The sequence below is a fragment of the Cavia porcellus genome, unplaced genomic scaffold, assembly GCF_034190915.1.
Source record: "Cavia porcellus strain 051 isolate PalLab524CR breed Dunkin Hartley unplaced genomic scaffold, mCavPor4.1 scaffold_25, whole genome shotgun sequence".
Taxonomy (NCBI): Eukaryota; Metazoa; Chordata; class Mammalia; order Rodentia; family Caviidae; genus Cavia; species Cavia porcellus.
In genome coordinates this window covers 39,202,394-39,218,586 of record NW_026947508.1, presented here as the reverse complement: position 1 = coordinate 39,218,586, position 16,193 = coordinate 39,202,394, and the positions used below count along the sequence as shown (strand labels likewise).

The window sequence follows — 16,193 nt, the reverse complement described above, 5'->3', positions numbered from 1 at the left end:
CCTGTGAACATATGTGACACAAAAGGTGACCGGAACGAAGTGGATCGTTTGGGTCTCCGAACCTCAGATGCTAGAAACTTTTAGCTGAATCATAAATCCAAGTCACATATTTATTTTGACAGGCATTATGCTAAAGACTTGATAAATATAATTCGTTTGACTCCTCAGGACGTTAGAAGAAGAATATTCTTTTTATATTCATTTACTTTTGATATGAGTGTCGCTTAGCCCAGGCTGACTTCCAATTCCTAGGCTGGAACACCAGCTTCAGCCTCCTGGAATTACATATGTGTGCAACCATTCCGAGATTGTCTACCTATTGTGGTACTAGGTGTTCAAACTACAGAGCGCTGAGCGTCCTCTCTAGCCCTTTTTATTTTATTTTGAAAAGGAGGCCTGCTAAAGTTCCCAGAGTAGCCTGTCTCCTGAATGGATAGGATTGTTATTAGGTAGTTCCTTTAAAAATGGCTCACCGTGGGGCTGGGGATTTAGCTCAGCAGGCATAAGCACCTGCCTGTCAAGCATGAGGTCCTGAGGTTTATTTTTTTAGGTTGTGAGTTTGATCCCCAGTACCAAAAAGAAAAAATGGGCTCACCATTTAAAAGAATTATAGGTAGCCAAATTAGGTAAAAATATTGCAGGCAGTTAGACAGGGCTTGGGCCTCAGAGGTCAAGGCAAAAGACAACTGTAACTGGAAGAGTATTCATTGAAGGCCAGGCTTCAAGAAAAAAGAACTACTCACCCACATAATTCCCCTAAGGATGAACAGCAGTGATCCATATTGAAAGTAGCATCAGTAGCTGGGGATTTAGCTCAGCGGCCTTGCAAGCAGGCAGTCGTGAGTTCGATCCCCGGTACTGATAAAAAGGAAAAAGACAAAAAAAAAGAAAGAAAGTAGTATCAATCAATCTCAATCGTCTTGGGGTGGAGGACCAAACCTCCTTAACCCATCCCTTCTAGGAAAATCTGTTTGCTACATGACTTACTCCCCCATTTGATTCTCATTTAATCAATATTACCTAAGCCACTATACTTATAGTCTTATTGATTATAGTTCTGTCCCATCTTTTTTTCTTTTTTTGTCTTTTTCATCGGTACCAGTGATCGAACTCAAGACTGCCTGCTTTCAAGGCAGGCGTTTATGCCACTGAGCTAAATCCCTGCCCCAGTTCTGTCCCATCTTAAGCCCACCTCACCTCATGGCTTTGCTCAATAAACATCTTTAAGAAACAGGATTGGCAGACAACCCACTTTTTGTGTTCCATTCAGTCCCTTTTGGGCAGAAGCTTTCTTTCTCTCAATCAATTCTTCCTACTCTTGAAAAAAATGTATATTCCAGGTACTTCTTGCTGGAGAGGATACAGAAGAATTGGTCAAAACAAACCAAAATGGTGCCAAAAGTTTATGAGGCAGGGGGCTGGGGATTTAGCTCAGCAGCATAAGTACCTGCCTTGCAAGCAGGCAGTCGTGAGTTTGATCCCCGGTACCGATAAAAATGAAAAAAAGACAAAAAAAAAAAAAAAAGTTATGAGGCAGAAGAATCATTTGCAAGTTTGAGACCAGCCTGGACTACAAAGTGAGCCCAAGGCCAGCCTGAACTGCATAGCAAGACCCTGTCTCAAAAAAACAAAACAAAACAAAAAAAAAGTTTACTTGAAAAGCAAGAGATGAATGGATATGGAAGAAATCAGCTCTGCAGAGGACACTTGGGCAAAATAAAAGAAAAAAACATGATAAAAACTAAAATAAAGGTACACACTGTGTCTGGGAAACAAGGCATGGGCTATCCTGGGAAGCCAGGACAGTGGGCTCCGTGTAGCATCTCCAGTCTTTTTTATCCGTACGGGGATCGAACTCACGACCACCTGCTTACAAGGCAGATGCTTATGCCACTGAGCTAAATCCCCAGCCCCCATCTCCACTCTTTTATGCTGTGCACCTGTCATGGGAGCATATGAGGATTTCCACATAGAGGGTTCTAGGAATTACAGGGCCAGGGATTTAGCTCAGTGGCACAAGTACCTACTTGGTAAGCAGTAGTGAGTTTGAAACCCAGTACCACAAAAAAAAAAAAAAAAAAAAAAAAAAAGCAGCATTTAAACATTTTTTTAATTTTAATGGGTGCAGCTTGAGACCATACTCATAAGTGAAATAAATCAATCTCGCATGTGTGAATACCGAATAGTTTCCCTAATGTAAGTAATGATTCAAATATATAAAAATATGTGGTAATCATGATTCCCTATTATGTAGCCTTGAAGCCTTATAAAGTTTTCACTTTTTAATTGGAAAGGCTTTATTCTGGGCTTCTTGATATGGAAATATTTGAAGCTAATAGTATATGAAGTTTTATTCAAATATTTCAAGGAAAAAGACAGACAGTATGGTAACTACTATTAAGTCGGGTTATTTGGTGGTGAAGCACTAGGTTGCTGAAACAGTCATGCTTTGACCTGTATTGTTATATTGTTATGTCCTCTTTTATCTCAATCTCTCCCTTATTCATTAAAAAAATACTTAGTTATTTTTATGGTTTTTTTTAATTAAGTGGAAAAATTTTAAAAATTAGCAGGATATATAATAGTAACTTTTTTTGATTTCCTATTAACTTGTTTTGAAGTCCTGTAATACTCCCACTATCTTGTTTTGACTGATTAGACTCTGTTGATAGTATCAAGTTTGAGGGTATAGGCAACTACTTTGAAGGCAATAAGATTCACTAAGATGCCCATTCTGGTTTGACTATTGTCTCCTTTGGAAGTCCTGTAATGTTTACAATGCTTAAGTTTTATTGGTCTTGTTCTCTACTGTTTTGTTCAACTTTATAATACCTAATGAGATAGACAATTCTTTTTAAGGAAACAAGAGACAACGTTGATAACCATTGTTGATAACCTTGTACTCTGTTTTTACATCATGTGCTATGTCTATCCTTGGTTTTGACTGACAGCTTTGTTTTGCCATATTTGACTTTATTCTCTCCCCCCTCCAAAAAAAGTAATAAGAACTAAGGAGTAATAAAACCCAAAATGTGTAAATTTTGTTGTAAAAAAGAGAAGGAAAAAAAAGTGCTCTAAAAGATACAACAGCAAGTGTGTTTAGGGGTGTTAAATAGCTGACCATATTAATGTTTTTGGTTGGATCATTGAACACAACTGTTTGCAGTCTCACTGTTTGAATGTCCACTTTGTATGCTTTGATACTGTGACTTGAGCAACTATCTCTAAGATAATATGTAATCTATTAACTGGTGATTTCTTACTGTTTTTTTTTTTTTTTTTTTTTTGTAGTTCTGTATTACTTGTACCCTTACACTGCTTTGTTTTGTTTTGTTTTTTTCTCTTTTTCCTTTTAAATAAAAATTTTTTTAAAAGTTTAAAAAAAGAGAGAATAAAACCAAGCAAAACAAAACAGAACAAAGTCAACCAAAACAAACCAGTGTAAATGACACGGGACTTCAAAACAAGATAATAAGAAATCAACAATAGTTACCATAATGCCTCCTGCTGTCTTCAAAATAGCTACAGAGGGCCAGGGGTTTAGCTCAACGGCATAAGTGCCTATCTGGCAAGTGTGAGGTCGCAAGTTCAATCTCCAGTATCCAAAAAAAAAAAAAAAAATAGCTGCAGGTACCTTCAAACATAGTAAAAAACCAAACAAAACAGAAAAGAATACAAGCAATAAGAACAAAACAATGAATGCAATAAAGGACTTCAAAACAAGATAATAGTAAATCCAAAATGGCTATCATAATATATCCTTTTATCTTTGAAATAGCTGGCCATGCCATCGGATACAATAAAACCCAACAGAACAAAATCCAATCCAACAAAACAATAGAAAGGATACAGGACTTCAAAACAAGACAATAGGGGTGGCTGGGTATTTAGCTTAGTGGTGTAAGTACCCGCCTGTTAAGCACAAGGTTGTGAGTTTGATCCTGGATCCTTGGTACAAAAAAAAAAAAAAAAAAAAAAAAAAGACAATAGGGAATCAACAATGGTCACTATTCACAGAAGGAGATTCCTCCATAGATGCTACAGTGTGTATTGCCATCCTCTAAATAGATGATCAGCCCACTGGCTTTAGATCTGCAAAGTCAGTGAAACACTAAACACTACAAGTATTAAATTATATTTTACCTCAGTAGCCATTATCACAGCCTGTGTTTCTCCAGATCAGTCGGTCACTTACAGGGCAGTGGGAAGGGGTTGGCTCTTCATATTTCCCAGCCCACATGCCAGAAAGGGCTGGCATCTGGTTCTCCCCTCAATGGCCTGACTATGGCACCAATTTGCAGGGAGAGCTTGCTTCTTGTTGACTTTTTATTCTCTTCCCCTGTAGTTCACGAATGGCACTGACTCAAGGGAAAAGGCTGGCTTCAGCTGTACCCTCAGTGGCCTGCACATGGCGCCAATTCACAAGGAGGGCTTATGAGAAGGAAGCATTTAATTTTCACACCAGTGACTATTGTGGGACCATTCCCAAAGGCAAGAGCACTGGGTTTACAAAGGATTTAGTTTATATAGCATTTAGATGTAGGAAGTACAAAGCAAGTGGCAAAACATTATCTAATAGGTTACCTTCATTGAGTCAAATATTGACAGGCAGGCTAGTCTTGAACAGATTCATTGAAACAAAGGAATTGTTATCATAATATAGAAACATTCTGGAAACAAGAGGAGAGAAGACTTACAGGGTGAGCATAGCTAAAGGTGTCTTTGACTAACCCAGGATGCCTTAAAGTATAGATAATTACTCTGATCCAGTGCTTAACAGAGATATGCAGCTGGGTTCTAGACACTCTCAACATCAATTAAATTCAGCAAAAGCAGCTGAAACTTGGTCAGAGAGCTCTAATTGCTCTTTAATTTGTACCATGAAATACCTATAAGTTTGCTATTTTATAAATATGGTCTTATAATTGTGCCCCAACACACAATCAAGGAGCAGCATATAAGAAAAAGTAAAAGTGGACTTTTTATTTATTTATTTTTTCACGTCAGATGGGTAATGTGCCGAGGTCGTAACAAGGTTCAAAGGAGGCACATGTCATGCATGGAGCATGAACACCCAATCATCACGCTTATGAACCTGAGGATCATGGACTTTTTATTTAAAGGACATGGAAAGGAGCTCACAACCAGCAAGGGTCTGACTTTCTTCTCTGACTAGATATGGGAGTATGGGAGTATTGGGTATATGTGACCTTTGACCAGATGTGGTGCACAAGGAGCTGATTGGAATTTTCTTCAAGCACACTGGAAAAGGAAGGAAAATGTTGTAATCAGGGAAGAAGTAGGAAGTGGCCATCAGGGTAAGCATCCCCGATTTGAACTACCACCATAATGTCCTGTAATTTATTCTAGGGCAAAAGTCTTTCAAATAGGATCTCACTAAATTGTCCAGGCTGGCCTCAAATTTGGATTGTCCTGCCTCAGCCTCATGACTTCCTAGGATTACAGTGTGAGGCACCCTTACCTCAAATTCCATAAAGTTTTGGCTGCTGCCAGGTATGATGTGGGTACTCCTGTAATATTGGTACTAAGGCTGAGGCTGGAGGATCATTGAGTTTGAGGCCAGTCTGAGCTACTCAGTGAGTTCAAAGCCAGCCTGTCCTGCATAGGAAGGCCCTGTATCAACAGACAAAGAAGCTAGGAATTTAGCTCAGTGGCACAAGCACCTGCCTGGCAAGTGCAAGGTCTTGAATTCAATCCCTAGTATCAAAAAAAAAAAAAAAAAAAAAAAAAAAAAAAAAAAAAAGGAAAAGAAAATAAAAAGAAAAGAAAAGATATAAGTGGACCGACTTAGCAGCATAAGAGCCTGGTACCCAATCCCCAGTACCCCCCCCCAAAAAAAAAGATATAAGCAAGTGCAATGTCATGAGTTTGATCTCCAGTATCAAAATAAATAAATAAAAAATAAAGTTTGCATAGCTCACTGAAACCTCTATTGTCAAGACCATCAGTGGCCACCATTATACAAAATCCAATAGCCAAACCTCAGCCCTTATCTTGCCTGCCAGTTAATAGTATTTGTCCTTGTTGTTCATTCTTTCCTTGAAAGATTTTTGTTTTTATTTTTTATTTTTGCCTTTTAGCATTTTATTTTATTTTATTTTTTATTTTTATTTTTTTATCGGTACCGGGGATGGAACTCACGACCACCTGCTTGCAAGACAGGTGCTTATATTGCTGAGCTAAATCCCCAGCCCCTATAGCATTTTATTTTATTGGTTGCTCCTTTTCTAGATCTTTTCCTGACTTCTAAATGTTATAAGATTCCTCAAGCCCTCTTTTCTCTTTTGTCTCACTGTATAACTGACTTTTATCTAATTTCAAGAATTTAATTAAACTGGCATGGTAGCACATAATTGTAATCCCAGCACTCAGAATGCTGAGACAGGAGGATCTCTGTGAGTTGTTTGTGCTACATAGTGAGTTCAAGGCTAGTCAAAAATACTTTAGCCATCATTTATACAGCTTAGACTTTACCTCCAGACTTATACATGAAACAGCCTACTTAGCTCTCCTATTTTATATCTTACCAGCATTCCAATTTTTTATTTCTTTGAGACAGGGTCTCCCTATGTAATTCAGGCTGTCCTTGAACTCACTATATAGCTCATACCGGTCTAGAACTGATTGGCAATCCTCCTGTGTTAGTCTCCTGAGTGCTAGGACACAGGCATGTGCTACTATGTTGGAGACCACTATGAATCGGCTCTAAGCAGGATTTAAATTTTGCTAATTGAGCTGGGCGTGGTAGCTCATGCCTGTAATCCCAGCACTTGGGAGGCTGAGGCAAGGGGCTCGTTGCGAGTTCGAGACCAGCCTAGGCTACAAAGTGAGTTAAGGCCAGCCTGAACTGCATAGCGAGACCCCATCTCAAACAAGACCAAAAAAAAGAAAATTACCAGTTGGCTTTCCATGTTTATTTGTCAGTCTGTCCTAGGCCTAGGCCCCTTGCCTGGGAGCTGATTCATAGTAAGTGAACCTCTATGAATCACTGGTCCTGGCTGAGGCCTGTAGTGGCCTGTGAGACCAGAGATACCTCAAAGGGCAAGATAAGGCCACAGTTGCGGACACTCTGGCTCCAACCCCAATTAACAAGGTAGAAACTGCAGCCACAAAAATTACTCCTGGGCTGGGGATTTAGCTCAGTGGTATAAGCCCCTGCCTGGCAAGTGCAAGGTCCTAAGTTTGATCCCGGGTATCGCAAGAAAAAAAAAAAAAGATTACTCCTACAGTCTCACTTCTACCATGTCTTTATAAGACAGTGCTACTAAATTGACTTGATTTATTACTTGGAGACTTCCTTGAAGTGACTTCCAAGCTCCTGCTCATTGCCTGCACTTTCCTCAGTCTCTCTGCCCTACCCCTTGTCCTTGGTCCTAATATAAGTGGATTGATCCAGAGAATCCTTTGTCTTTAACCTTGAAGTCTCAAGCTTAGTTAAAGGGTTTTGACCTTCCTGGAGCCCTAAAAAATCATACAATTTGTCTCTTTTTTATTTAACTTCCTCCGTACACTCCTTTGGGAGATCAGGGATCTAGGTCAGAACCCGATACTACTATACCTGGTTCAGCAATCCAATTTTTTTTTATACCAGGAATCAAACTCAGGACCTTGCGCTTGCCAGGCAAGTGCTTAGGCCACTGAGCTATGTCCCTGGCCTCATCAGCATTCCAAATTTAACTTCTGTAGGGGTTCCTCAAGGAAAGGAAAAATAAAAGAACACACACATCAAGGGTCAGAAAAATTGCTGCCACCCAACCAGCATAAACAAGCAGCTTTTATTGAGATAAAGAACAAAGAAACTCATATTGCTCATGTTTAGATTATACAACTTGTTTGCTTCTTGTCCTTACAGCACCTGGGGGGATCTTTCAAGGCCTGCACTTTCTACCAAGACACTGTCAACTGGATATGTCCGGGACAAAATGGAGTCAGTATGGCCTCTCAACAAACTTGTCCAAAAAGGACTCTTTTTACTTATGCACAGCTTTCTGATTTCTTAGGACAAAATCTCAGCAAGTCATCTTTCTTCTCATATCACTCATCTAATTCATCCTTTCAAATCTCTCTCCAAAATATATCCTAGGCTTGGAGGTGTAGCTCAGTACTAGAGTACATGTCTGACATGCTCAAGGCCCTTGGTTTAAATGTCTGGTACTATCTAAACTTAACCACTTCTTGGTACTTTACCACTCCCAGTATGGTTTGGTTTGGTTTTTTTGTATTGAGAATTGAACTCACAACCTCACACTTGTCAGCCAGGCACTGTGCTTGCTAAGCAATATCCCTGGCCCCTAGTATGTTCTAATTTTAGAGTTTCCTAACTATTCACCCAGGAGCCAGGGATGCTGACTGGATGCCTGAGCAAGATTTTCCTTGGTCTCTGTATCTCCTAGGGTTTAAGCTCCAAACTCAACCCTTGTTAGGGACTCTTTTTATTTTTTTGATACCAAAAATTAAACTTAGGGCCTCTCAGTTGCCAAGCAGGTGCTGTGCTGCTGAGTTATATACCCAGCCTGGAAAACTCTTTCTCTCTCTCTCTCTCTCTCTCTCTCTCTCTCTCTCTCTCTCTCTCTTTGGTGATACCAGAGATCAAAACTCACAACCTTACACTTGTCAGGCATGTGCTTATGCCACTGAATTAAATTCCCGGCCCCTGGAAATCTTAACTCAGGGGAGTTTTCCAGTATTTACAAACTCAAAAAAGATTGATGTGTAAATTAGAAAAATCAATATATTGCCAGACATGGCTATGCACACTTGCAATCCTTGCTACTCAGGAGGCTGAGGCAAAGTGTTGCAAGTTTCAGGCCAACCTGGACAATGTAGCAAGAACCTGTCTTGGACTGATGATGTACCTCAGTGCTGGAGCATTTACTTAGTGTGCACAAGGCCCTGGGTTCAATCCCTAGTACCAAGAAAGAAAGAAAGAAAGAAAGAAAAAAATACAGTCATGTTTAAATCCTATGTAGCCAACCAGGTAGTCAAGAGGCTGAGGCAGAAAGATCACTTGAGCATAGGGGTTTGAGAACAGGTTGGGTAACATAGAAAGATCACATTTTTTTTTTTTTTGTCTTTTTCATTTTTATCGGTACCAAGGATCGAACTCACGACCGCCTGCTTGCAAGGCAGGTGCTTATGCCACTGAGCTAAATCCCCAGCTCTGAAAAACTACATCTTAAAGGGAATAAACACCAAGCACTCGGGAGGCTGAGGCAGGAAGATCGTTGTGAGTTGAAGGCCAGCCCAAACTGCATAAAAAGGACAAAAAAAAAAAAAAAAAAAAAAAAAGTAAACAGCTGGGTGCAGTGATATATACCTGTAATCCCCATATTGAGGAGAGAGATTGAAGCAGAAGCCTCAACCTGCACAATTTACTGAGATCCTTTTCCAAAATAAAAATAACAGCAGGGTATGATGAGGAATGCTTATAATCTCATCACTTGGGAGACTGAGGCAGGAGGATCACAGTGGAGTTCCAGGCCTTCCTGGACTACATAGTGAGCTCAAGACCAGTTTGGACTACATGGAAAGAATCTGTCTCAAAATAAAACAAAAAAGCTAGGCATGGTGGCACACTCCTATAATCCCAGTACTTGGGAGGTTGAGGCAGGCAGATTGTTGCAAGTTCAAGATCAGCCTGGGCTACTAAGTGAGCCTAAGGCCAGCCTGAACCACATAGTGAGATCCTGTCTCAAAAAGACATATAAATAGATAAAAATAAAATAAAACAAAACACAGTCAGTAGAAAGAAGTTGTGATACAGCTCAATGTGAAAGACTGAGCTTAGTCTTTTATTATAAAAATAATAAATAAATGTGACTCTACTGCATTCTTTAGTAATGGTGTGATCTTGGGTACATCTCTTCACCCGTATATAGCAAAGATTTCAATATCAGTTATGAGGAGATATTTGGGCATAAAATAAATAATGAATGTGGGCCAGGGACATAGCTCAGTGACACAGTGCCTGCCTGGCAAGTGCAAGATCATGAGTTTTGATTCCCGGTTCCAAAAAATAAATAAAATAAAATAAAACAATGAATGTAATTCATCTGATAGTGTGTGTAGGCACATAAGGAGTGGTCATGATTATTCTTTTGTTCAGGTTGAAGATTGCTGCAGACTCAACTGGGGCAGGAAAACTGTCCACCTCTCTTCTGCTCTACCCAGTGAGACTACTGGGAACTTCTACCTGGCCCACAGAAGCAGTGGAACTCAGGAACAACAGAGGAGGACTCCATATACTTGTGTGCATGTACACACACACACACACACACACACACACATGCACAGAGGTAAAGCTTCAGCTGTTGGCATGGGAGCTTTAGTTACATCAGGGCAGGAGCCACAGTCACAGAGATGAGCCCATAGCACACAACATAGTGGTAGAAAGGAGACTCCAAGGCCAGAGATGTAGCTCAATGGTAAATTGCCTGGCTCTGGGAAGCCAAGCCAGCACCTCCCCTCCCTGGTAAGCGAAGGCAGGGTGGCAGACTGCAGCCCTTCCAGGGGGAGAACCAGCAGTGTCTCCTGAGATCCACGCCATGTTGGAACTGAGGACGCTGTGAAAAAAAATGACCATTCTGCCTCCTTGTTTAGCAATAGTGAACCTACTGCTACATGGCCTAGAGTCAAACATCCTGCTTCCCCTATCCTCCTTCTCCTCCTCCTCCCTGCCCATTAGCAAGTGGGAACCAGAAATCTGAGCATCTCCTGGGAGATTGACCATAGCAAATAAGGGGGATTTCCTTCTACCATTTCTTTGAAAGCAAATATTTTTATTACTGTTTTGCTCTTTTCTGATTAATGGTACTGCTCTATTCAATATTCTGTTTTGATAAGTTCTATAGTGTTCTATATTTCATCTCATTTTGATATACGGGATTGAAAGAACAACTATTATAAAGATAACAAAATATACTGTGATACCTATTACTGTTAGCCCGGTAACCTGCTGTGAAGTTCTGTACCAATTTCACTGTATGATCTTAGTTGGCTTTATTCTGACTTGTACTGTTGTATACTTTCAAAATAAAAATTAATTTAAAAAATTGCCTGCCTGGGAAGTGCAAAGTCCTAAGTTCCATTTCTGATACAAAAAAAAAAAAAAAAAACCTCTAGCCATAGGAAACCACAGCCCAATCTGGAAAGTGAATGAAGAACCGGCAAGGCAAGAGAAGAACCACAGAAGATGCAACATTTTGGGCCCCAGTGCGGATTTCCACCGCTGTCTTCACTTCCTGACTGTGTGCTTCTGTCACTCACAGACACAACAGTGCATTAAAAGTGGGTAGAACTGATTGATTTACTCGTTCAGCTGACAGGTGTTTGTGTAATCTATCATGTGGCAGGGACTTTCTAGAAGGACAGACAGTCGTTAGGGAAGGAGTCAAAGGAACCTGAAAGAAATCTGAGCAGAGGAACTAACAAGTGACAGGCTGTGGAGGGACGAAACTGTTAAGTTCCACTAACTACATGCTGTTTGGTAAGGAGCAAGCACAGAGTTCCAAGAAGGAGAAAAATGGGAGATGGACCTGGAGAAGTGGGGCTAGGGATTTAGCTCAGCGGCATAAGACCTGCCTTGCAAGCAGGCGGTTGTAAGTTTGATCCCCGGTACTGATTAAAAAAAAAAAAAAAGAAAGAAAGAAAGAAACTCATGTGCCTGCTTAGTAAGTACGAGTTTGTGAGCTCAATCCCTGGTATAAAAAACAAAGAAGGAAGGAAAGAAAGGAAGGAAGGAAGGAAGGAAGGAAAGAGAGAGAGAAAGAGAAAAAGAAAAGAAAAGAAACTGGAGGGATAGTTCAAGAAGCACCACTTCAGGAAGAATCCCATGTGAACATTACCATTGTTGATAACTGGCAAGACTTGTGGACAACATCTATAAACACAGCGCTCTAAAAGACTGAGGCAGGAAAATCACAGGTCTGACCAAGCCTGGGCTATTTAGAATCTGTCTCAAAATAATAAAGAAAGGGGTAGGGATTTAGTTCAGTGTAAAGCCTTGGGTTCAATCTTCAGTATTGGGTGTGGGGCAATGATTCAAACCTATTTTAAGACCTACAGACAACCCTTTAAGGCAGCAAAATTGAGTAGCACAATTATAGCAGTAGGTTGGGTATCCAAAAACTTCACCCCTTCTTATAGGGCAGTGAGCGGGGAAAGAGGACTTTTTCCTTTTCTTTCTTTCTTTCTTTCTTTCTTTCTTTTTTTTTTTTTGCACTGGGTCCTTGCACTTGCCAGGTAGGAGCTCTTGCCAATGAACTATATCCCTGGCCCTTTTTTTTTGAAGTGTTTTTTGAAGGAATTTTAAGAGGGTAGACCAGAAAAATGGTAGGCTTGTGGTTTGTTGGTGGGTCCTTTGAGTTCTCTGTGAACTTAGAAAGCTCTTTACTCCCTTCTTGAGGGCCACAACAGGTGACCAAAGAGGTCAGCACCATAGATTTTCACAGCCAACAAACCAGATGCAACAGCAAGCAGAAACTGAAAGGACACCAGGATTGGGTGGCAAATTTATTTACGTCAACAGACATAAATGAGGATCATTGCCAGAATACCAGGCCCTGATTTCTGATGGTCTAGGGCTTATATGAGGTAAGCAAGCAAGAAGTACAGAGGCAGAATGGCTTGTCTACTGAGGACTGGTTTATACACTATGCATCATAGTGACCAACTGTTTCTAAGAGTCAGGATCCACTCTATCTGGAACAGGAACTGTTACCTCAGCAACTAAGAAACTGAAGTGTACACTGGCTGGGGGAGGCATTTTCTGCTACAGTAATAGAGTACAATCAATATCCACACAATTGTACTAACTGAATAAGACCCCCTTGCCAACTAGCTATTTAGGCCAAAGATAAGGCCTAAAAAGGTCAAGGACAAACAAACAGACTGAAAGACCACCAGAAGAAATGATGCTAGGCAGAGGTCCCCAAAAGCCAATCCAGTTATGGCAACGTCCAGGTAGGGGAGGGTCACTCACCCTCCTATTAAGCAGTTGGGAACAAAGGACCCATGGGTCTTTGGGTCCTCTACCTTTCCAGAATCCCCACCTTGATTCTTTTTTTTTTTTTTTCCTTTGTTTTTCTTTGGAACTAGGGATTGAACTCACAATATGCCCCTGAACTAAATCCCCAGCCCCTCTTTTTCTTGTTTTTATTTTCCTCTTGACTTTTTCTTATCAGAGTGGCTATCTATCTTATCCTTTCCTCTTCATTTTCCTGTCTTTTGTGGGAGGGGTGTGTACCAGGGATCAAAGTTATAACATTGCACTTACCAGGCAAGCGCTTGAGCCACTGAGCTAAATACCCAACAAATAGTGTCTTCCTTACATTAAAATTTGTCTCTCTCTGTCTCTATCCTTCTTTGTCTTCTTTTGTTTTCAGTGATGCTGGTGTTACAGATCAAACTCAGGAGTCCATCTATGCTAGGCTGGTGCTCTGCCACTGTTACATTCCCTGAACCAGCAATTTTAAAGAATTTAATCTAAAGAAATGATGTAACAAGGACAGGACGTTTATTGTATTTGTTAAAAAAGAAAAAAAAATTACTCAAATATCCTTTTTTATTTTAAAGAGATTAAGACCAAAGAGGGCATAACAAAGGAGATCAGATCAGAACAATGCAAGCAACACAGCATTTTACCACAAGATAACCCATAATTAACAGTAACTACCATAATGTCTTTCTTTGAAATAGTTAAACATAACTTCATATATGATAGTATCAAACATAACAAAACAGTATAAAACCATTCAAGAGAATGAAACCATTACAGGGCTTTCAGAACCAAATAACAGAGAGTGAACAATGGCTATTGTAGTATCTCATTTTCCATAGAAAAATTGTTTATACTATCACACATAATAATATCCAATAAGATATAACATGATAGAACCAAAGGAAACAGAAGAATAAAAGCATAGTAGGATTTCAGAGTAAGATGATATTAAATCAGCACTGGCTATTCTAATGTATTATTTTCTTCAAAATAGCTGTTCATACTATCATAGATAATAAAATCAAACAAACCAAGGTAAAACCATTCCAACTAATGAATGTAAACATTATAAGGCTTCAAAGCAATGTAATGGGGAATCATCATTATCATAAACTCTTATGTACTCTTATCATTTCTTTTTTTTTTTTTTTGTCTTTTTCCTTTTTTTATCGGTACCAGGGATCGAACTCACGACCACACACTTGCAAGGCAGGCACTTATGCCGCTGAGCTAAACCCCCAGCCCCACTCTTACCATTTCTTACACTAGGGAGACTATATGGTATTTATACATGTGAGTTTGATTTATTTTGCTTACGAATATGGTCTCAAGTTGCATCCATTTATTTATAAATATATCAATGTGATCATTCTTTATAGCTGAGTAGTACTCCATTGTCACTCAAATATTTATAAGAAAGGAACTGGTAGGCTGGTCAGCAGCATAAGCACCTGCCTGGTGAGCACAAGGTCATGAGTTCAATCCCCAGAACACTCCCCAAAAGAAAGAAAGAAAAGCACTGGTAAAATAAATTATTCTGTATCTGTATGATAAAAATCATAATTAAGGCTGGGCACAGTGGCGCATGCCTGTAACCCCTGTACTCAGGAACTAAGGCAGAAGGATTACTGAAAACTTGAGGTCTGCCTTGGCTACACCGTGAATTCAAGTCCATCCTGAACTGTAGAGTGAGACCCTGTCTGCAAAAACCAAAACAAGCAGGGTGTGGTGACTCACACTTATAGTCCCAGGATTTGGCAGGCTGAGACACAAGGATTGAGGTGAATTTGAAGACCGCCTGAGCCACATAGTAAGTTCAAGTCCAGCCTGAACTACATAGGGAGATCTTGTCTCAAAAAATCAACAAAACAAAGCAATAGACATGCTAGCCATGGTGCTGCAAGACTGTAATCCCAGCTGAGGCAGAGGAGGCTGAGGCAGGAAGATCTAAATTTGGGGCAGCCTGGGCTACATAGTGAGTTCCAGGCCAGTCTGAACTAAAAAGTGAGACTTTGTCCCAGAAAACAAAATTAAACAACAGAATTCATATAATTACATAAAGTAGATACATATACTGTCATCCAATAATACCCATGATATTTTCCTACATGAGAAGAAAAGAGCTGGGCATGGTGGCACATGTCTATAATCCTAGCATTTAGGAAGCTGAAGCAGGAGGATTGCCATGAGTTCCTGGGCTACATAGTGAGGTCCAGATCAGCCTAAAATACACAATGAGATCTTGTTTCCAAAAAGGAAGGAAAAAAGGCTCATCAGTGCACCGGCCTGGCAAGCATGAGGCTGTGAGTTCGATCTCTAGTTTAAAAAATTAAATAATTAATTAACAAGTAAATAAAGAAAAAAAGCAAAAAACAAGTATGTGTTACCAAAAGGGAATTTGGCATTGGCTATGCTCAGCTTATTCAGTTTCAAGGTTCAAAGTCTAAGGGTTTCAAGAGGCCAGGGTGCCAGGTCCTGCCCCAAATGAGTTTGTGTAAGATGAGGGAGGAAGCTGGCCAGATCCTGGGGAGGATGTGTGGATTTCTTCTCCAGCTCTGTCTCAATCAAGACTGAGTCCAGGAGCCAGATCTCCAGAGCGTGCCTCTTCTCCTCCAGCCAAAAGCAGTCAAGGTTAAAGCCTCAGGTACATGTCAGTGCCCTTCTTCCTTCATCAGGCTAAGATAGGGACTATTCTGAGCTCTGCTCATTTCTTTTCTCTAGCGAAACTAGCAGATAAACCTCTGGCACTAAGCCACTAGCAAGCAGATAAAACTTTGGCTATAAGGGACCCTTTCAGTTAAAGACCAACTATAGTCAGGTCATCTGACTTGGCTATATTTCCCAACAGGAGGAAAGATACTAAGGTCTATTTCTGAGTGACAAAGTATGAAATTTCAGGATCCCAAGAAGTAAAACAGTAGACATCTGATAAACACTATTCAACTTTCCCATTAGCCTGATCTTCCAGTAAGAGCTTAGGAAGCCACATAACAAATCTGCTCCTCTTCCTCTTCCACTTCTTCCTTCTTCTGCTTCTTTTTTTTTCATTAGCTTCTTAATTAAATAATTTATTTTTTTAGACTGGCTCTTGCTTTGTAGTTCAGGCTTAAATAAAACCTTTTGGGAACTGAACATGGACAGATCAAGACATTTTACTTAATTGGCCAATTAATAG

The 16,193-nt window shown here is 40.0% G+C and overlaps 1 non-coding gene across 1 annotated transcript; it reads right to left on the bottom strand.

The window, feature by feature from the left end:
* Positions 1-5,001: 5,001 nt before the first annotated feature.
* Positions 5,002-5,103, bottom strand: LOC111754748 (small nucleolar RNA U13). The gene has a single exon (XR_002789416.1). It is a non-coding gene; the product is annotated as a small nucleolar RNA U13 (small nucleolar RNA).
* Between the last annotated feature and the right edge of the window lie 11,090 nt (positions 5,104-16,193).